The sequence below is a fragment of the Rhinoraja longicauda genome, chromosome 39 (assembly GCF_053455715.1).
Source record: "Rhinoraja longicauda isolate Sanriku21f chromosome 39, sRhiLon1.1, whole genome shotgun sequence".
In the NCBI taxonomy this organism is placed as follows: domain Eukaryota; kingdom Metazoa; phylum Chordata; class Chondrichthyes; order Rajiformes; family Arhynchobatidae; genus Rhinoraja; species Rhinoraja longicauda.
Window position 1 is genome coordinate 804,663 of NC_135991.1, and position 21,144 is coordinate 825,806.

The following is a 21,144-nucleotide window of genomic DNA, read 5'->3' on the forward strand; positions in this document are numbered from 1 at the left end:
CCTCAGCTGGTGCACTGCGAGCAGGTCTGGTCACCACACGACTGAGGGCACAGATTCACCAGGATGGTACAGACACAGTGGGTATCAGAAAGAGTGAGAGACGAGGACTGGGATATGCTTCCCTGTGGGGCAGAGGAAACTAATGGGTAACAAACAGGGGTTCAATATTACGAGGGTGATTGGTGGGACAGATAGCCGTAAACTTCACAAAAGCAACAGTGGCTAAAATAAGAGGACAGGACAGTTTGAAAGGACGTGATTGGAGGTTTGGAGGACATGTTTATTGTGGAGACATAACATGCGAACAGGCCCTTTGACCCACCGAGTCTACTCTGACCATCGATTACCATTCACATGAGTTCTGTTAGCCTACTTTCTCATCCACTTCCTACACAAATTGGGACAATTGACACAGGACCTGGAGGAAATCCATGTTCTCACAGGGAACGTGCAAACTCCACACCGATCGCACCCAAGGTCAGGATTGAACCTAGGTCTTTGGCACAGTGAGGTAGAAGCGCTACCAGCTGCACCACAGTGCTGATATGAAGGGAGGTTTTCCCCAGAGACTGGTTGAAATCTGGAACTCACTGGTTTAGGTTTTTGTTCATTATTGTCTTGTGCACAGAGATACAGTGAAAAGCTTCACATTACTTGCTCTCCAATCAGATCTAATAATGTACATGAATGCAATCAAGTCAAATTCAAGTACAACAGGTAGAGCAATGGGGAAGATATTTGGTGCAGAATGTAGTTTTCACCATTGTAGGCACCAGTTCTATAGACACAGGCCAATGTTCACAGTGTGATTGAGGTGAATTGGACAATGCATCAGCAGATTGGACCTTCTTTGTTCTCGTCGCCACCGCCCCCGCCCCCCGATCCCTCTTTATTCTAGCCACCCCCCCCCCCCCACGCTGCGTTGCTTTCTGTTCTCTCTGCGGCACGTCCCCATCTGACCTCCAGCACCCACCGTGAGCACCACACGGCCTCTGGCACTCACCATGGCCCGTCTGCCCTGAGGCACTCATGTGGGCTGGATCGGAGCAGGGAGAAGAAAGAATGATTGGGGTGAGATTAACCTTTGATTATGTTGGCTGCTTTCCCGAGGCATCGTGAAATGTATCATCATATCATATCATATCATATATATACAGCCGGAAACAGGCCTTTTCGGCCCTCCAAGTCCGTGCCGCCCAGCGATCCCCGTACATTAACATTATCCTACACCCACTAGGGACAATTTTTACATTTACCCAGCCAATTAACCTACATACCTGTACGTCTTTGGAGTGATAGAGTTGATGGTGGGTAGAGTGGTCTGGGGATGGACTGGGCTGTATCTACTGAGGAGGAGGAGGAGGAGGAGGAGGAGGTTGAGGCAAGGTCTCTCAAAACATTTTAAAGCGTGCAGGTGCATACTTGAATCACCAAGCCGGGGGAGGCAACAGACCTATATTCTGAAATGGGATTACTCCGCATGCGTGGAGCCATTAAATTAGGTTTACAGAGCCCAAAGTATGTGTTGACAAGGATACCGGAGTTAATCCCAGTGACTTGAGATTCCCTAAAAGCCTAAAACCCCTAAAATTCTTAAGGGGTTGGAGAGCCTAGATGCGGAAAGATTGTTCCAGATGTTGGGGGAGTCCAGAACCAGGGGTCACAGCTTAAGGATAAGGGGGAAGTCTTTTAGGACCGAGATGAGAAAACATTTCTTCACACAGAGAGTGGTGAGTCTGTGGAATTCTCTGCCACAGAAGGTAGTTGAGGCCAGTTCATTGGCTATATTTAAGAGGGAGTTAGATGTTGCCCTTTTTGCTAAAGGGATCAGGGGGTATGGAGGGAAGGCAGGTACAGGTTACTGAGCTGGATGATCAGCCATGATCATATTGAATGCCGGTGCAGGCTCGAAGGGCCGAATGGCCTACTCCTGCACCTACTTTCTATGTTTCTATGTTTCTATGACATCCTCGTCAATCCATATGAACCCTCTCGAGCTTAATTACATCCTCCCCATAGCATGGCGTCCAAAACTACACGCAATACTCATCCAACATTGAAGAGTCCAGCATAGTAATTAACAGGCGCTTTGACCCACAATGTCTGTGCCAAATATGGTGCCAAGCCCAACTCTTAAACGCCTGCAAACAATTAATATCATTCCTTTCCCTGCATATCCATATGTCCATTCAAAAGTCTCAAACACCATTAACATATGTGCATTCAATGCCATCACTGGCAGTGCATTCCAGGTACCCACCACATTCTGTAAACATCCTGCCCCGCACATGTCCTATAAACGTTCCCCCTCCACTTTAAAGCTCAGTCCAAGTGAGGTTTCACCAACAAGTGTCTTTTAAATGCTGCTGCCATGGATGTCTGAACAGCTCGTTTCATATAGTTCCCCATGAACGTTGCCCCGCAGTTTTCTATTAAATCCTTCCCCCTCACCTTAAAGCTATGTCTTCTTGTTCTTGATTTCCCTACCTGGGTAAAAAAAACTGTTCGTTCACCCAATCAATTTCCCTCGCGATTTTATACACTTCCATAATATTACCTCAACCTCCTGCTCTCCATGGAATCTAATCCTAACCTACCCACCCTCTCCCGATACCTCGGACCCTCGAGAACTGGCACATTGGCATGGCAGAAACAATTACTGCCTCACAGCACCAGAGACCTGGATTTGCGCTCTGCAAGGGATTTGTACGTCTCACTGTAATTATGTGGGTTTACCCGTTTTCTGCAATATTGCCCAAAATGTACAAGTGTGTAGATGAATTGGGATCTGTAAAATTGCTATTGGAGTGTCGGGAATGGATGTGAAAGTGGGAAAACATAGAACCTGTGAGAAACGGTGATCAATAATTGAATGAACTAGCTAGGCTCAGGGATCCGTTTCCATGCTACATTGCTAAAACTAAAAAATGAATAAAACTGAAACATCCTCCATCTTCTCTGAACTTTTTACAGCTGAATGGCTTCCTTCTTGCAACAGGGTGACCAAAATTGAACACAATACACCACTTTGACAAACTCTGCATTGCCCCCCCCCCCCCAAAGCCTTTCTTTTCTGCAATATTCCCCAGGATGAAACACGGTCATTTCAAATGCAATGTACAGAGCGACCTTTAGGCCCAAAGCTACAGAAAGTGGTAACACATAAAGATAAGAAATGTTGCGCCCAACGGGCTTATGACTGGCTCACGGGAGGGGGTATGCGCGGTCTGAATAGACGAGAAACGCCATAAAAGAGCGTGTCGGGCGCCCTTCCAGAACAGAGAACTCCAGTCTCGAACGGTGCCAGGTGAACATCAGGATACGATCCGGCCGTGTGCTCTGCTGTGTACACGGGGTTTGCGAGTGCGTATGAGGATACACGAGTCCATGTGATGGCTCTGGTGGCTCGAGTCAAATGGCCGAGCTTGTGGCGGCCACCCTTCCCTTGTCCAACGACAATACTCCATTCCGAATGTATACCAACTCCTGGGCGATTGCCAACGGTACGGCCGAGTGGTACATCTCCAGTGGTACATCTCTTCAGTGCCAGTACATGCAATGCAGCCCAGCTTCCACAGCAGAGCAAACACATCAATGCAGCTCAGTACCAGTCCGCTAACATAATGTCAGCTTACTAATCCAGCGCAGTTGCAGCAAGTTCAATTGTACTGTCTCAATGCCTTTAGTTCAGAAAGCCCACACCAATGCAGCTCGGTGCTAAGTGCCACATTGGTCAGTCTGATGCAGCACCAATGCAGTTTGTCCACTCCAATGCAGGACATTTATTTCCCAAAGCGGCCCATCGATGTTGATGCAATTTGCCACATCGCAATACACGACCGCCTCTCCCATCGTAAACTGGTTGAGCTAACGCAATGCAGCTGCACTGGGGAAGGGGGTCCTGCTTCTCCCAAATGCGGCCTAGAGCGACTGTCTCCCATTGTAGTTGTCAAGGCAGCTCAGCTGAATTGATGCATGCCCTCCCCCCCTTACAGACACTGGTCTCTGCAAATCCGCGAATGCTATATTCACCGAACAAACACCCATCCCTTGCACGGTCTTCCCATGATGGGGGGGGGGGGTAGATTACAGGTCCAAACACCAACAGTCACACATTCACGTGGTCAGGCGATGACGATGAACACCAGGACGAAAGTGCCAGCCTAAACTCAGAGGCCGTTGGCCGCTGCCGGGTGATGAGCCTGAGATTGGGCGGCAGTTTGTGCAGCCGGCAAGGCACCAGCCAGTCCAAAGCGGTCTCTCGACCCCACAACCACCAATCCAAGGCATTGGCGCCCGTCCTCCCCACCACCACCAATCTCCAGCGTCGGCGCCCGTCCTCCCCACCGCCCCTTCCACCGCTTCCGCCGGCCCGCCATTATATCTGGGAGTGAAGCTCACCGCCACGCTGGGACAATCGATGCAAGTGCGGTTCCATCATGCCGCAGGACAAGACTTCTCGCGCGGCGACGGTTGGAAAAGTAGCGCACGCGCAGAGGGGTCCCCGCGCCGGTTGGAAACACAGCGCCTGCGCCCCGCGGCCGGCTGGAGACAGTGCGCCTGCGCACCGCGTCCCCGCTGCTTCCCCAACCGTCAGCGCGCTAGGGCGACGCTCCCGGCTCCGCGCGCGCGAGAGAGAGAGTGCGCGTGCGCGGGCGGTTGGGGCGTCCTGAGTTGTGAGGGACCGAGGGGAGGAGGGGCTGAGTTGTGAGGGACCGAGGGGGGAGAGGCTGAGTTGTGAGGGACCGAGGGGAGGAGGGGCTGAGTTGTGAGGGACAGAGGGGAGGAGGGGCTGAGTTGTGAGGGACCGAGGGGAGGAGGGGCTGAGTTGTGAGGGACCGAGGGGAGGAGGGGCTGAGTTGTGAGGGACCGAGGGGAGGAGGGGCTGAGTTGTGAGGGGTTTCGAGGTAGAGGGGTTGAGTTGTGAGGGACCGAGGGGGGAGGGACTGAGTTGTGAGGGATTTAGAGGTAGAGGGGCTGAGTTGTGAGGGACCGAGGGGGGAGGCGCTGAGTTGTGAGGGACAGAGGGGGGAGAGGCTGAGTTGTGAGGGACAGAGGGGAGGAGGGGCTGAGTTGTGAGGGACAGAGGGGAGGAGGGGCTGAGTTGTGAGGGACCGAGGGGAGGAGGGGCTGAGTTGTGAGGGATTTAGAGGTAGAGGGGCTGAGTTGAGTTGTGAGGGGAGGTGAGGAGAGTAAATGGAGAGGAAAGGAGGAGGGACGGGGTAGACTGAGGGGAAGGAATGAGGCTTTGATGGGGATAGGGGAGGGTCTCAGCCTGAGGGGGAGGGAGAGAGGGAGGAACTGTGTTATAAGGGTTAGAGGAGGAGGGTCAGACATGTGAGAGGCTGAGGAGAAGTGGGTAGGAGTTGTGAGGGACAGAGGGTAGGAAGAACCGTGTTGTGAGGGGGGTCTGAGTTGTGAGGGGGTCTGGGTTGTGAGGGGGGACTGAGTTGTGAGGGGGGTCGGGGTTGTGAGGGGGGTCTGAGTTGTGAGGGGGGTCGGGGTTGTGAGGGCGGTCGGGGTTGTGAGGGGGGTCTGAGTTGTGAGGGGGGTCGGGGTTGTGAGGGGGGTCGGGGTTGTGAGGGGGGTCGGAGGAGTGAGGGGGGTCTGAGTTGTGAGGGGGGTCTGAGTTGTGAGTTGGGTCTGAGTTGTGAGGGGGGTCGGAGTTGTGAGGGGGGTCGGGGTTGTGAGGGGGGTCGGGGTTGTGAGGGGGGTCGTCGGGGTTGTGAGTGGGGTCTGAGTTGTGAGGGGGTCTGAGTTGTGAGGGTGTCGGGGTTGTGAGGGGGGTCGGGGTTGTGAGGGGGTCTGAGTTGTAAGGGGGTCTGAGTTGTGAGGGGGTCTGAGTTGTGAGGGGTGTCGGAGTTGTGAGGGGGGTCGGGGTTGTGAGGGGGTTCTGAGTTGTGAGGGGGGTCGGGGTTGTGAGGGGGGTCTGAGATGTGAGGGAGGTCGGGGTTGTGAGGGGGGTCGGGGTTGTGAGGGGGGTCTGAGTTGTGAGAGGGTTCGGGGTTGTGAGGGGGGTCTGAGTTGTGAGGGGGGTCGGGGTTGTGAGGGGGGTCTGAGTTGTGAGGGGGGTCGGTGTTGTGAGGGGGGTCGGGGTTGTGAGGGGATCTGAGTTGTGAGCGGGGTCTGAATTGTGAGGGGGGTCGGGATTGTGAGGGGGGTCTGAGTTGTTAGGGGGGTCTGAGTTGTGAGGGGGGTCTGAGTTGTGAGGGGGGTCGGGGTTGTGAGGGGGGTGTAAGCTGTGAGGGGGATCGGGGTTGTGAGGGCGGTCGGGGTTGTGAGGGGGGTCGGAGTTGTGAGGAGGGTCGGGGTTGTGAGGGGGGTCTGAGTTGTGAGGGGGTCGGGGTTGTGAGGGGGGTCGGGGTTGTGAGGAGTTTCGGGGTTGTGAGGGGGGTCGGGGTTGTGAGGGGGGTCGGGGATGTGAGGGGGGTCGGGGTTGTGAGGGGGGTCGGGGTTGTGAGGGGGGTCGGGTTGTGAGGGGGTTCTGAGTTGTGAGGGGGGACTGAGTTGTGAGGGGGTCGGGGTTGTGAGGGGGGTCTGAGTTGTGAGGGGGGTCGGGGTTGTGAGGGGGTCGGGGTTGTGAGGGGGGTCTGAGTTGTGAGGGGTGTCGGGGTTGTGAGGGGGGTCGGGTTGTGAGGGGGTCGGGGTTGTGAGGGGGGTCTGAGTTGTGAGGGGGGTCGGGGTTGTGAGGGGGGTCGGGGTTGTGAGGGGATCTGAGTTGTGAGCGGGGTCTGAATTGTGAGGGGGTCGGGATTGTGAGCGGGGTCTGAGTTGTGAGGGGGGTCGGGGTTGTGAGGGGGTGTAAGCTGTGAGGGGGATCGGGGTTGTGAGGGCGGTCGGGGTTGTGAGGATGCTGAGTTGTGAGGGGGTTCTGAGTTGTGAGGGGGGTCTGAGTTGTGATGGGGGTCGGGGTTGTGAGGGGGGTCGGGGTTGTGAGGGGGTCGGGGTTGTGAGGGGGGTCTGAGTTGTGAGGAGGGTCGGGGTTGTGAGGGGGGTCTGAGTTGTGAGGGGGTCGGGGTTGTGAGGGGGGTCGGGGTTGTGAGGAGTTTCGGGGTTGTGAGGGGGGTCGGGGTTGTGAGGGGGGTCGGGGTTGTGAGGGGGGTCGGGGTTGTGAGGGGGTCGGGGTTGTGAGGGGGGTCTGAGTTGTGAGGGGTGTCGGGGTTGTGTGGGGGGTCTGAGTTGTGAGGGGGGTCGGGGCTGTGAGGGGGGTCGGGGTTTTGAGGGGGGTCGGGGTTGTGAGGGGGGTCGGGGTTGTGAGGGGTGTCGGGGTTATGAGGGGGGGCTGAGTTGTGAGGGGGGTCGGGGTTGTGAGGGGGGACTGTGTTGTGAGGGGGTCGGGGTTGTGAGGGGGGTCGGGGTTGTGAGGGGGGTCTGAGTTGTGAGGGGGTTCTGAGTTGTGAGGGGGGTCTGAGTTGTGAGGGGGGTCTGAGTTGTGAGGAGGATCTGAGTTGTGAGGGGGGTTTGAGTTGTGAGGGGGGTCGGGGTTGTGAGGGGGGTCGGGGTTGTGAGGGGGGTCTGAGTTGTGAGTGTCTGAGTTGTGAGGGGGTTTGAGGTTTGAGGGGGGTCGGGGTTGGGGTTGTGAGGGGGTCTGGATTGTGAGGGGGTCTGAGTTGTGAGGGGGGGGGGTCGTGGTTGTGAGGGGGGTCTGAATTGTGAGGGACTGAGGAGAAGAGGTTCTGTGTGGGAGGGAGGGAGGGTCTGAGTTGAGAATTTCTGAAGGAAAGTGAATAGAGTAAATGGAGGTGAATGGAGAAGGAAAGAGTCTGAGGGGAAGGAAGCGGGCTATGAGGGGTAGATAGAAGGCCTGTAGGGTAGATGTTGAGTGAGGATGGCCCAAGCGAAAGGAAATGAGGAACTGAGTGAGAGAAGGTTCTGAGTTGTGACTGAGAGGTCCGAGAGGAGGATGGACTGAGTTGTGAGGAGGGTTTGAGCTGCGAGGAGGGTTTGAGCTGTGGGGATGGACTGAGCTATGAGGAGGGTCCGAGTTGTGAGAAGGGTCCGAGCTATGAAGATGGACTGAGCTGTGAGGAGGGTTTGGGCTGTGGGGGTGGACCGAGCTGTGAGGATGGACTGAGTTGTGAGAAAGGTTGGAATTGTTTGAATTGTGAGGAGAAGGGGCTGAGAGGCGGGAAGGTATCCGAGTGGAAGGAAAGAGGCTGTTAGGGGGCGAGAGCAGTGCAGATTGTGAGTGAGGTGAGTTTATGGGGGAGGAGATGAGGATTTAGGTGCGAGGATGGTCTGAGTGATGCTTGGAGGGATGGGAAAGGAGCTGGGGGAAGGAAGGAACATCTAGGGGAAGGTGGGGGTGGGTCTAAGACTTGCCATCATTCCATATTCCATCAAATCCATATATACGCCGTGCTCAGCTCTGTCCTCCACAACATTTTGCTTAAATCTTCAAAAGCGAACGGCAAACTACAGGGAACTTGATCAATCACCTTGTTTAATTCTCGTTTATATGGAACACTTCAGGATACGTGCCAATCACACAAAGCTCAACTATTCACCTGCAAAGAATAAACTCACTGAAACCGCCAAGTAACTGGATAAGAAACTTCACATTGGTACTTGTGCAGCTGCTGGCAAATCACTGTGGAGCTCCTGTTTCAATCCGGAAACGCTCTCCCTGAGACCTCAAGGATTCCACCAATGTCCTCAGAGTTCCTCCGACATTTGAAAGACTTGGGTGTTTTTCGGTTGATTTGACTGTTTAAGATGTGTCTCTGAGTGATAGCACCTAGAGGAGCTAATGCGAATGAGGACACGTTGAAACGAATGTTGTCTGCAGATCCTTGATCAATGTCGGGACCTGGGATTGCGGGACTGTCATATGAGGAAAGATTGAAAAGACTAGGCTTGTATTCACTGGAGTTTACAAGGATGAGAGTGGATCTTATGGAGACATATAAAATTATAAAAGGACTGGACAAGCTAGATGCAGGAAAAATGTTCCCGGTGTTGGGCGAGTCCAGAACCAGGTGCCACAGTATTAGAATAAAGGGGAGGCCATTTAAAACTGAGGTGAGAAGGAATGTTTTTACCCAAAGAGTTGTGAATTTGTGGAATTCTCCGCCATGGAGGGCAGTAGAGGCCAAATGACTGGATGAATTTAAGAAAGAGTTAGATAAGAGCTCTGGGGGGCTAGCGGAATCAAGGGATAAGGGGAGAAGTTGGGCACAGGTTACTGATTGTGGTGATCAGCTATAATCACAATGAATGGCGGTGCTGGCTCAAAGGGCCGAATGGCCTCCTCCTGCGCCTATTTTCTATGTTTATATAGGGGTCGGGGCTGTGAACACATTATGTGACTGTGATTTAGATTTGAGTGAAGCGCGCGGTTGAAAAGAAGCCATGGGATAAATGGTTTAAAATCATTGCTGTGACGTGGCTTATCATTGGCGGTAATATTCTAGAAACCAAGTCAGTTGGTGGGAATGCAGGAGAATAAAAGTAAATTAGTGTCAAACGGATTAAATAGGTCGACTGCACGGATCTGATTATTTGCTCTTTGCGAATAACGATTGTTCGCTATCCAAGACAAATAAGGGCAGCAATTAGTTTAAACCAATTCTATCTAAGCCAAACACACGAAAACTGGTGTCTCCGGCATTTGAAGCGTGTTTTCATTGTCATCTACTGGATTGTTTACAGATTCGGAAGAGAAAATTTAGGTGGTAATAAATTATGATTGTCTCTTTCATATGTCAACTACAACAATCAAAAGTGGCAATTGGTGAGGTAAGTCTCTAATTGGGGATTATCAAGTTGGGATAGTGGACAGGGAGGTCCTGTCACAGCACATTCCATTCGGACATGTTTGTTGGTCTGTACTTGACCACAAGGACAGAGGGCGGTGTCTGCAATGCCCCATCTTTTCATGTTGGCTGCGAAACGACCAGCACCAGTTCGTAGCCTGTCCAGTTGAACCCAGGCCTTCCTGCGGAGGTTGTTGCCTGGAGGGTGTTGTGACCAGGTCACAAAGTATGGCTGGAGTCCTTCTGGGACAGCTGGTGCTGCATTGCTCACTGCATCCAGGCTCTCCATGTATGGGCGCAGAGGCTTCCGTGAGCGCAACCGGCATGGGGCCTCCTTCTCATAAAGGATGTCATGCAGAAGGTGGTTAGGCTGAGCAGCTTTCTGATGCAGTCGTCCACAGATGTTATAACGACGGGCTTGGGGTGGTTCAATCCCAGAAAGAAATGGTACATGACTTAGTGGGGTGCAGCGATGCAACCTGAGATGAGAGCTGCTTTACGTCCTCGTCGTCCACAACCCTCTCAAACTTTCCTATCCATTTACCCGTCTGTTTTTTTAAATTATGTTATAGTAACCACCTGAATATCCTTCTCTGCCACCTCGATCCACGTACCCACCACCCCTTGATTGAAAATACTGTTATGGTTCAGATTAAATTCTTCTCCATTTAACTTATAAGTATGTACTGTGGTTATTGATTTCCCTACCTTAGCTAATAGACTCTGCATTCTCCCTCGATGTCCCCCTCGTGTTTTTTATACATCTCTGTAAGCACAAGCCACAGCATTCTGCGGTGCTGGGGAATAAACGTCTAAGCCTGCCCCAGCTTTCACGAGACGTTAGGCCCTCGAGTCCTGCCAACATTTTCGTAAATCTTCTCTGTACTCTTTCCATCTTAAGGATATCCTTCCTATAGCAGGCTGAAACAACTGAACGCAGTACTCCAAATACGGCTTCACCAACGGATTTCAATCAACTTAGAAATATTCGCGAGATAGGATGTCCTACCTAAATAAGCATGCTGATTATCACGTATTATGTCTTGTCTATCTAAATGCCTGAATATTTTAGCTTTCAAAATCCCCTCCAGTACTTTGCCTACTACAGATCTTAGGCTCATTGATATACAGTCCCCAAGCTTTTCTTTTCACCCCGTCTTGAACAGAAACACGATATAAGTGACTCTTCATGCGGCAACACATACGTGTATAATAACGATTCTGATACCTCAGCTGAGTTCCCTGTAAATTATATTTTCTATCTCCCTGCAGTATCTTCGGATGTATCTATCAGGCCCAAGAGATATATCTATGTTGGAAGCTTTAGGACATCCAGGATCTCCTCGACTGTAATACGAACTGTTGGCTGCATTAACTGCCCAACTTCCCAAGCCTTGTGTCCTTCACCACAGTAAGAAGAGACGAGATATCAACAGTTCAACAGAGCTTTATTTGTCATTCGGTACCAAGGTACCGAACGAAACTACATAGCAGTCACACACAAAAAGAACACAAGACACATGACCCCAACACAAACGTCCATCACAGTGACTCCAAACACCCCCTCACTGTGATGGAGGCAACACAACTTCCACTCTCTTCCCCATGCCCACGAACAGACAGCTCGTCCCCGACCGACCCGCACAGTCCCCGCAAGGGGATGGAAGTCCCCTTGGCCGAGTCGCACCGGGCGATGAGACGTCTCGCGGCCGAACCGGGCGATGGAAGGCCCCGCGGCCGAGCCGCACCAGGCGATGGAAGGCCCCGCGGCCGAGCCGCACCGGGCGATGGAAGGCCCCGCGGCCGAGTCGCACCGGGCGATGAGACGTCTCCCGGCCGCACCGGGCGATGTTAGGCCCCGCGGCCGAGCCGCACCAGCGATGAAAAGTCCCGCGGCCGAGCCGCGCCGGACGATGTTAGGCCCCGCGGCCGAGCCGCACCGGGCGAAGGAAGGCCCCGCGGCCGAGCCGCACCGGGCACTGTTAAGTCCAGCGGCCGAGCCGCGCCGGGCGATGGAAGGCCCCGCGGCCGAGCCGCACCCCGCGCCGTGAGGAAGAGACCTCTGCTTCCTTCCATGAAGCTAATTTTCTATCCATTGAGCTATCTCTCCTTGGATACCATGTGGTCTAACCTTCCAGAGCTGCCAACCATGCGGAACCTTGTCCAATGCTTTGCTGAAGTCCATATGTACAACATCTATAGCCCTGCCCTCATCGACTTGTTTGGTCACTTTCTCATAAAACTAAATCAGATTTGTGAGACACAGCTTCACATGAACAAACCGTGCTGATTATCCCTAATCAGCCCTTGCCCATCTAAATGCCTGTTTATCATATTCCTCAGAATACTCAAAAATATGATTCCAACTGTAGATGTTCATCTCACTGTTCTATAGTTCCCAGCATTTCCCCTGCATCCCCTTCTTGAACAGAGGCACAACACTTTCCACCCTCCAGTCTTCCGGCACCTCTCTTGGAAAAAGACGACTCGTAAATCTCAACCAGTGCCCCAGCAACTTCCTCATTGGTTTCCCACAATGCCCTCGGATATATCTAATCAGGCCCACGAGATTTGTCTCACTTCATACATGATCGTACCTTCAGCACCTCTTCAGCCATAACACTGACTGCTCTCAAGCCATTTTCATTGACTGCCCCAAGTTTCTCCGTCCTCCTGTCTTTCTCCTTGGTAAATACAGAGTAGAAATACTCATAGAGGAACTTCCCCATCTCCTGTGGCTCCAGAGTTGGCCGCTTTGATCCCTGAGGGGTCCCACTCTCTCTAGTTACCCATTTCCCACTTATGTATTTATCATATCTCTTGGGATTGTCCTTAATGCTCTCTGCCAGAGCTATCACCTGGCCCCTTTTTGCCCAACTGGTTTCCTTTTTTACATTGCTCCTTAGTTCCCAAAACTCCTTCAGGGATACACTTGATGCCAGCTGCTTGTACCCATCCCATGCTTTCTTCTTATTTTTGACTAATGCCTCAATTTCTCTTGTCAGCCAAGCTTCCTTACATTTGACTGCCTTGCCCGTCACTCGAACAGGGACGTGCATATCATGAGCTTTTGTCAACACTTTTAAAAACATCCCTCTTGGCTGATCTTCCTTTTCACTCAAATAACCTGTCCCATTCAACTTGAGCGAGACATTCTCTCATGCCCTCAAAGATGGCCTTAACTATTGAAACCCTGTCTTTTGCCTGATTCTCTGTATTCACAGCTCTCAGGCACCTCCTCCTATTTATCTGTGGACCATGATCCTACAGATGAGCACCATGTCCTAATCTCACGGACCATTTCTGATTTTATCACTTAGGCTATCTACCTGCTAAACAAAATTGCCCTGGCAGACCTATTGTTACTGCTTGCTTCTGCCCCACTGAATTAATTTCCACACACCTCAACTCCATCCTATCCCCCCTGGTCTAATCCCTCCCGGGATTATGTCCAAGACGCCCTGCACACCTTTCGTCTCTTCTATGACTTCCGTTTTTCAGCCCTCCACTCCCTCATCTCTAATATGGATGTTCAGTCACTACACCTCTATCCCCCACAAGGAAGGTCTTAAAGCCCTCTGCTTCTTCCTCAACTACAGACCCACTCAATTTCCATCACCAACATTCTCTTCGGCCTAACAGAGCCAAAGTGCTATGGGTTTAGATGGAAGCCCTTTCTCTGTGTTCAGCAAATGTCCTCCAGTTGACATATAAGGACCCCCCATTGGGATAGATGAAAGTTTGACTCACTCTTGGAAAATGGGACAGGGGAAGTGACTGAGATGTCATTTGGGGAGCGCTTTAGGACCAGTGACCATCGTTATATTAGTTTTTACATGGTTATGGAAACGGGCAGAACTGGTCCTCACGTTAAAGTTAGAATTGAGGCAAGGCGAACTTCAATGGTTTTGGCAGTAGCCTGCAAACTCTTATTGGAGTGAGTTGTTACACAGATAGTGGTAGGTGCCTGGCATGTGTTGCCAGGGTTGGTGTTGAAGACAGATGCCCTTGCAGCTGCGGCTTACCTGCAGGACGTCTGTCTTTGTGTTTTTATGTTGTTTTTTTGTCTTGATTGTAGTGTAAATGTGATGTAGTTTTTTGGGGTTGTGTACTATGCGGGGGGGGGGGGGTAGGGGGGTAGCTGGAACTGTAAATGTAAAATTGTCTCTTCCCAACGGAGACGCGACCTTTTGTTTCTGGGCCGTGTCTACGTTCACGCTACGGCCTACCATCGGCCATGCACCTGGAGCTGGCGGCCTCCACCTGGGACTTGCCTGTGGAAGCTCCGGCCAAGGGGATGTCGGATGCTCGCAGCCCCTGCCCTGGGTGGGGGCCGACATCGGGAGCTCCGACAGCCGCAGCGTCTTTGCCCGCCCCGAATCGTGGGGCTTGGGTCGGCCCGTTGCGGACCTTTCACCGTCTGGCGCTGCCTGAAATAGGCCGCAGGATTTTCTCTGCCCGGCGGGGGCTTCGATGTCGGGAGCCCCGACGCCCCGACGTGCAGTGGCGGCGGCGGCGTCCTTGCCCGCCCCGGATCGCAGTGCTTGGGTTGGCCCGCTGCGGACCTTTCACTGTCCAGCGCGCCCTGCAACGTGGCAACTACAACAGCCTTACCGCGGGAGAAGACGGCAGGAGAAGAGAAAAAGACATTCTGGCCTTCCATCACAGTGAGGAGGTGACTGGAGGAGACTCACTGTGATGGATGTTTCTTTTTGTTTGATTGTGTGTGTTATTGCTTATTTTTATTGCTCTTATTGTTGGACTGTGGGTTATCTTTCATTTCACTGCACATTTATGTGTATGTGACAAATAAACTTGACTTGACCATTCCTTCTCTCCGGAGATGCTGCCTGACCTGCTGAGTTACTCCAGCTTTTTGTGAATAAATTGACTTGACTTGATGTTTAAGAGGTTTTTAGATCGGTACATGAATGGGAGAATTAAGTGATATGGACCACGTGTAGGCAGACGAGATTAGTTTGTTCGGTATTATGTATGGCGTGGGTGTTGTGTGCTGGAGCGCCCATTCCTGCACTACGTTACTGTACTTCTGTTGTGTGTTTGTGACAAAGGAATGTCTGGCAAGTGGACGATCTTTCTGAGTGCAACTGTGAGAGTTTAAGACCTCCATGTTCCTTTTAGAGTGAATGGCAAGGCTGGCAGTACTGGGAAACCCTGGACGGCAAGAGGTACAGATTATTTAATGGTGAAAAAGGAAAGAGAGTATAGGGCACCTCAAAGTGCTATGCAGACATTTATGTGAAGAGCCGTAGATCTCCTATGAGAGGGCCTCGTTCAATATTTTGGCTGCTTTACCATGGAGAAAGATATGAAGACCAGGGAATTCGCAAAGGTTAACAGTGATGTTTTGGCGTTAGTCCGCATTGCATTAGAGATGCTGGTTGTCATGTATGAAGGTAGATTGATCTCCTGAGGCTGATCTGGTTTATTCAAAGCACAGAGGGAAGCCGGAGAAGAAAGCCGGCTGAGAGACAGGCATCGTTGTTAGCCAGAGTGAGGTGCCGCAAGATGGTGGGTGGCTGATGTTGTCCTTTATTTAAGTCGGGGGACAAAGGAAAAACCTGGGAACTATGAACGAGAAAGCTAACTAATCTGTGGTAGGCAAGTTACTGAGGAGATTCTTAGGGTTAAGAAAATACATGCATTTGAAAAGACAGGGGTTGAGTAGTGACAGCAAACACAGCTATAGTGTGCAGGAGATCATGTTCCACAAACTTGATTTAGTTTCTGAAGCTGTAAATAGGACAATAATGGTTGGGTAATGTACATTATCTATGTGGGCTTCAGCAAGGCATTCAATAAGATGCTGTGTGGAAGATTATTCTGCAAGGTTTGATGGTATGGGTTGGAGGGAATGGATACTATTGAGATAATTAATGGACTTAATATAAGGTAGCGGAGGGTGATGGTGGAAGAATGGTTTTCGGACTGGTCGCCCATGACTATTATATTTCAGGGGTCCGTATTGGGTCCACGTTGGCTGGCAATGTGTTAGACATAGTCAGTAAGTTTGCAGATTACAATAAAATAGGTTACATTGTGGACAGCCAAAAGATTGCCATGAATTGTAGCGGGATCTTGATCAACTGGGTAAGTTTAGCCGAGGAATGACAAATCGAATCCAGGCAAATACAAGGTGATGCAATTTGGGTCAAGTCAAACCAGGATAGGATTTTCCGAATGAATGGTAGGAACTAGGGAGTGTTGTAGTTTAGTTTAGAGATACTTTGGCCCACCGGGTCCGCGCCGACCAGCGACCCCGCACACTAACTCTATCCTACACACATGAGGTACAATTTCCATATGTGCCGATCTAAAAGCTTCTTGAACTCCACTATCGTATTTACTTGCACCACCTCCCCTGTCAATACGTTCCAGGCCCCGTCACTCTCTGTGTAAAAAAACTTGTCTCAAACATCTCCTTTGTACTTTCCCCCTCTCACCTTATACCTACACTCTCCAGTCTTAGAATCTTCCATCTTGGGAAAAGGTTCTCAATGTCTAACCTACCGATGCCTCTCATAACTATATATACTTCCCGCAACCTCAGGTATTCCAGAAACAAACAATCTAAGTTTATCCAACCTCTCCTAGCAGTGAAACACTTTAATCCAGGCAGCATTTTAGTAAAATTCCTCTGCACCCTTGTCAAAGTCCCCACATCCTCCCCGTAACGGGGAGACTTCCACTGCATACAATACTCCAAATTAGGCTTAACCAAAGTCCTATACAGCAGCATCTTACCCTTCCACTCAATGCCCCTGGCAATAAAGGCAAGCATATCATACGCGATCTTTACCACCCCATCTACTTTTTCTGTCACATTCATCGAGCTATGAACTTGAACTCCACGATTCCTCTGCACATCAATGTTGTTAAGGGACTTACCATGATTGCATCCTCTCCCCTTACATTCAACTTCCCATAGGATGGTGGTGGGTGTGTGAGTGCTTCTCAGGTATATCAGGCCCAAAGGATGTTCCACTGTTATTAATCCTCCCCCAGTGAATCAGCTCCCAGTGAGGGAGAACCAAAAGGCAGGACACACACGAGAATGAACAGGATTATGTTCCATCGCCATCGCTCTGACAATCTTACCAACTAATCACCATCACCTTGTACTCAAGACAACCCTCCTCAGTGGCAGCAGCACCACCAGGTTTTATGTCATCTGCAGTTTATTTCCAGTGATCTCCTTGATCAGCAAAGATTTACACAGGATTTACTTTGTGTCTTTATTGTATTACTTTTAATAATATTAGTAAATTAAAGTTGCATTACAGCTAACGGAAACATAGAAATATATTATTCTTGAACAGTGTGTACTGTCAGATGCATCAGAAATATTGAGACATTACAGGAATAGGTCATTGAATGTAATCATGTTTAATTCTGTCACGTCACTGAGAAATAATCAACTGTGTAATTTTCAGAATGAAATAGGAACTTTATCAATAAAACACAGAAATTATGATGGAATATTCAGATGGCAGTTAATACAGATATCTCTGACACCATCAGCTTGGATTCCTGCCAAACCACCACAACCCAACACAGCCCACCAGGCCACCCTACACACCCACCACCCCGATCCACACATATCACCCACACGCCCAGCCCATTCACCACACATCACCCCATACGCCCATCCCACCTTACCCCAACCCACACACCCACCCCACCCTACAAATGTATCCCACCCCTCTCCACCTGCCCGCTCCACCACACTCTCAATCACACGCCTCCCCACCCCACCCTTCCCCAACTGACCACCCCACCCCACACGTCTACCCTACCCCATCCCACACACCCACCACCTCCCCGCCCATCATCCTGTGATGTGTTGGATGATCGTAATCCAGAACCTTCCGGCTCAGTTCCTTCCCCTCTTCTGGCGTTTTCCAGTCTGTGGGCCCTTGGGCTTGACTTGTTCACAGGGCAGCTGCTTCCTCAGCACCTCACGTAACTGTGGACCAGAGCAGTGGATGGAGAGGGTGAGACCGCACTGTGTGGGATCATGGCCCAGAGCTGGAGAGCACAGATCCCATCACTGCAGAACCCGTCTACAAACACCAGATATTCCCTCCCCTTAACCAACTCCATCCCCAAACACCAGAACAATCTGTCACCAAACACCAGGAGATTCCCTCCCCTTAACACCACCAACTCCATCCCCGAAAACCAGCAGAACACGTCACCAAACGCCAGGGAAATCCCTGTTCTCAGCACAAACTCCATCCCCAAACACCAGGCGAACACATTCCTTCCAAATCACCTCTCTCATAAACGTTGTTAAGTTCCTGCCTCCCCAACCACAGGAATGGAAGTAACGTCCCCTCCCCCAATCACTGAAAATGCCTTCCTCACACCCGATGGAAATCCCCTTGCCCACACAATAGGGGAACTCACTACCCAGGGGAATCTCCATAATCCCCATAATCCCCATCCCCACACACACACACACCCATACCAAACCGTAAAAGGGATGGGGACACTGACTCGGGACTGGGGGAGATTGACTGGGGTCGGGGGGGGGAGTTTGAATGGGGTCGGTGGGGGGGAGGTTGACTGGGGTCGGTGGGGGGAGTTTGACTGGAGTCGGGGGGGAAGTTGACATGGGAGTGACTGTCCGGGTATGGGGAGGAGGGGTTACTGCCCAGGGACGGGGCAGAGACGGACTGTGGACGGGGCAGAGACGGACTGTGGACGGGGTAGAGACGGACTGTGGACGGGGCAGAGACTGACTGGGGACGGGGTAGACTGACTGTGGACGGGGCAGAATGACTGGGGACGGGGCAGACTGACTGGGGACGGGGTAGACTGACTGGGGACAGGGTAGACTGACTGGGGACGGGGCAGAGACTGACTGGGGACGGGGTAGAGACTGACTGGGGACGGGGTAGAGACTGAGTGGGGACGGGGTAGAGACTGACTGGGGACGGGGTAGAGACTGACTGGGGATGGGGCAGAGATTGACTGGGGACGGGGTAGAGACTGACTGGGGACGGGGTAGAGACTGACTGGGGACGGGGTAGAGACTGAGTGGGGACGGGGTAGAGACTGAGTGGGGACGGGGTAGAGACTGAGTGGGGACGGGGTAGAGACTGACTGGGGACGGGGTAGAGACTGACTGGGGACGGGGCAGAGATTGACTGGGGACGGGGCAGAGACTGACTGGGGACGGGGTGGAGACTGACTGGGGACGGGGCAGAGATTGACTGGGGACGGGGCAGAGACTGGCCGTGGATGGGGAGACTGACTGGGGACGGGGTAGAGACTGACTGGGGACGGGGTAGAGACTGACTGGGGACGGGGCAGAGACTGACTGGGGACGGGGCAAAGACGGACTGGGGACGGGGCAGAGACTGACTGGGGACGGGGCAGAGACTGGACGTGGATGGGGAGACTGACTGGGGACGTGGACAGTGACTGTGGACGGGGTAGACTGACTGTGGATGCGGAGAGTGACTGTGGACCGGAGAGACGGGCGGTCACTGCTCCGTGAGGAGGGAGGATGAGGGTCACCGTGAGCCTGGAGATAACGACGGGTCAACTCTCACCTGCTGGAGATGGGCTTCCCTGTCCTCGGGCGATCCCAGGTCCTGGTCCCCCACGAACAGCACTTGTGCCTCGCTGATCAACCTCTCGCACTCCTCCTCCGTCAGCAGCCAGGGGGCTGGAAGTGGGAGAGAGCGTCACTCGGCTGTGTTAGCAGACACGGCCCGCGGGACCCAGTCTGTGGCAGAGCGATGGTAGTGGTGGTAGAGACAAGGGCAGGAACCCGGACCAACCCAAGGGTAGCGGTTCTCAGTCTGAGCAGACACGGCCCACGGTACTGACTGGGCACCGACTCTGACTGACGACCACACGGGGTGGCACAGGGCACTGACTGACTGACGACCACACGGGGTGGCACAGGGCACTGACTGACGACCACACGGGGTGACATTGGGCACTGACTGACGACCACACAGGGTGACACTGGGCACTGACTGACGACCACACGGAGTGGCACTGGGCACTGACTGACGACCACACGGGGTGACACTCGGCGCTGACTGACGACCACACGAGGTGACACTGGGCACTGACTCTGACTGACGACCACACGGGGTGGCACTGGGCACTGACTGACGACCACACGGGGTAACACTGGGCACTGACTCTGACTGACGACCACACGGGGTAACACTGGGCACTGTCTGACGACCACACCGGGTGACACTGGGCACTGACTGACGACCACACGGGGTGACACTGGGCACTGACTCTGACTGACGATCACACGGGGAGACACTGGGCACTAACTCTGACTGACAACCACACGGGGTGACACTGGGCACTGACTGACGACCATAGGGGGTGACACTGGGCACTGACTGACGACCACACGGGGTGGCACTGGGCACTGACTGATGACCACACGGGTTGACACTGGGCACTGACTCTGACTGACGACCACACGGGAAGACACTGGGCACTGACTCTGACTGACGACCACACCACACACAAGACCTGATACCTGAACACGTCTCTCCCTCTGGGGCAGCGGACGGTGTCGCGCTGGGCTCTCCGGTTGTTGACTCTTTGTGTTCCTCACCTCTGGCACTCTGGGGCCCTGGAACAAGTGAAGAGACTGGAGAGTGAGAGTGGAATCACCAAAATACATCGCCTGCATGTGATAGGAAATTGGGGAATGGAGGACTTCAAGCTCCAGAGAAACCTCGACCGCTCGCTGACCCAAACAACACCGTCCCCTCCAGCGACTCTCCCTCCTTAACCGCTCACTCTCCCGCAGTCCGTGTGTGGACCAGCCTCAGGACTGACCACAGAGAGCGGCGTTCCCATCAGTAATCCCAGCGCTGATTCCTGAACCTACAGACCCTGCTGGGGTGTTGGTCAAACCGGGACCAGGGTCTCCAGTCGTATCTCCCTTGGGTGCCCGACTGGTGTCCAACTCCGGATCAGGCAGAAAATTGTGGAGCGCGGGGAAATGGGAAAAGGCTGGAGAGACGGGAGGTGTCTCCAGGACCAGAAACATCACCAATGTCTAAAGGAGGAACGTCCAACCCCAAACAAACAGAAGACCATAAGACATTGGAGCAGAATTAGGCCATTTGGCCCATCGGGCTTGATCCACCATCATGGCATCTCCCCTCTCATCGCCATCCCCCTGCATTCTCCCTGGAACCTTTAATATCTTTATTAATCGAGCCTATCAATCTCTGCTTTAAAAATACCCAATGACAGCCTCCACCACCATCTGTGGCAATGAATTCTACAGATTCACCATCCTCTGGCTAAAGAAATTCTTCCTCAATCCATCTTAGAGATACATCCTTGTATTCTCAGGATATGGTCTCTGCTC

General features: G+C 52.5%; 1 long non-coding RNA gene across 1 annotated transcript; it reads right to left on the reverse strand.

Annotated features, from left to right (window-relative positions):
• Positions 1-17,690: 17,690 nt before the first annotated feature.
• Positions 17,691-20,397, reverse strand: LOC144611123 (uncharacterized). The gene is made up of 3 exons (XR_013549479.1): positions 20,299-20,397; positions 19,337-19,452; positions 17,691-17,742 (listed from the first exon to the last, which is right to left on the reverse strand). It is a non-coding gene; the product is annotated as an uncharacterized LOC144611123 (long non-coding RNA).
• Between the last annotated feature and the right edge of the window lie 747 nt (positions 20,398-21,144).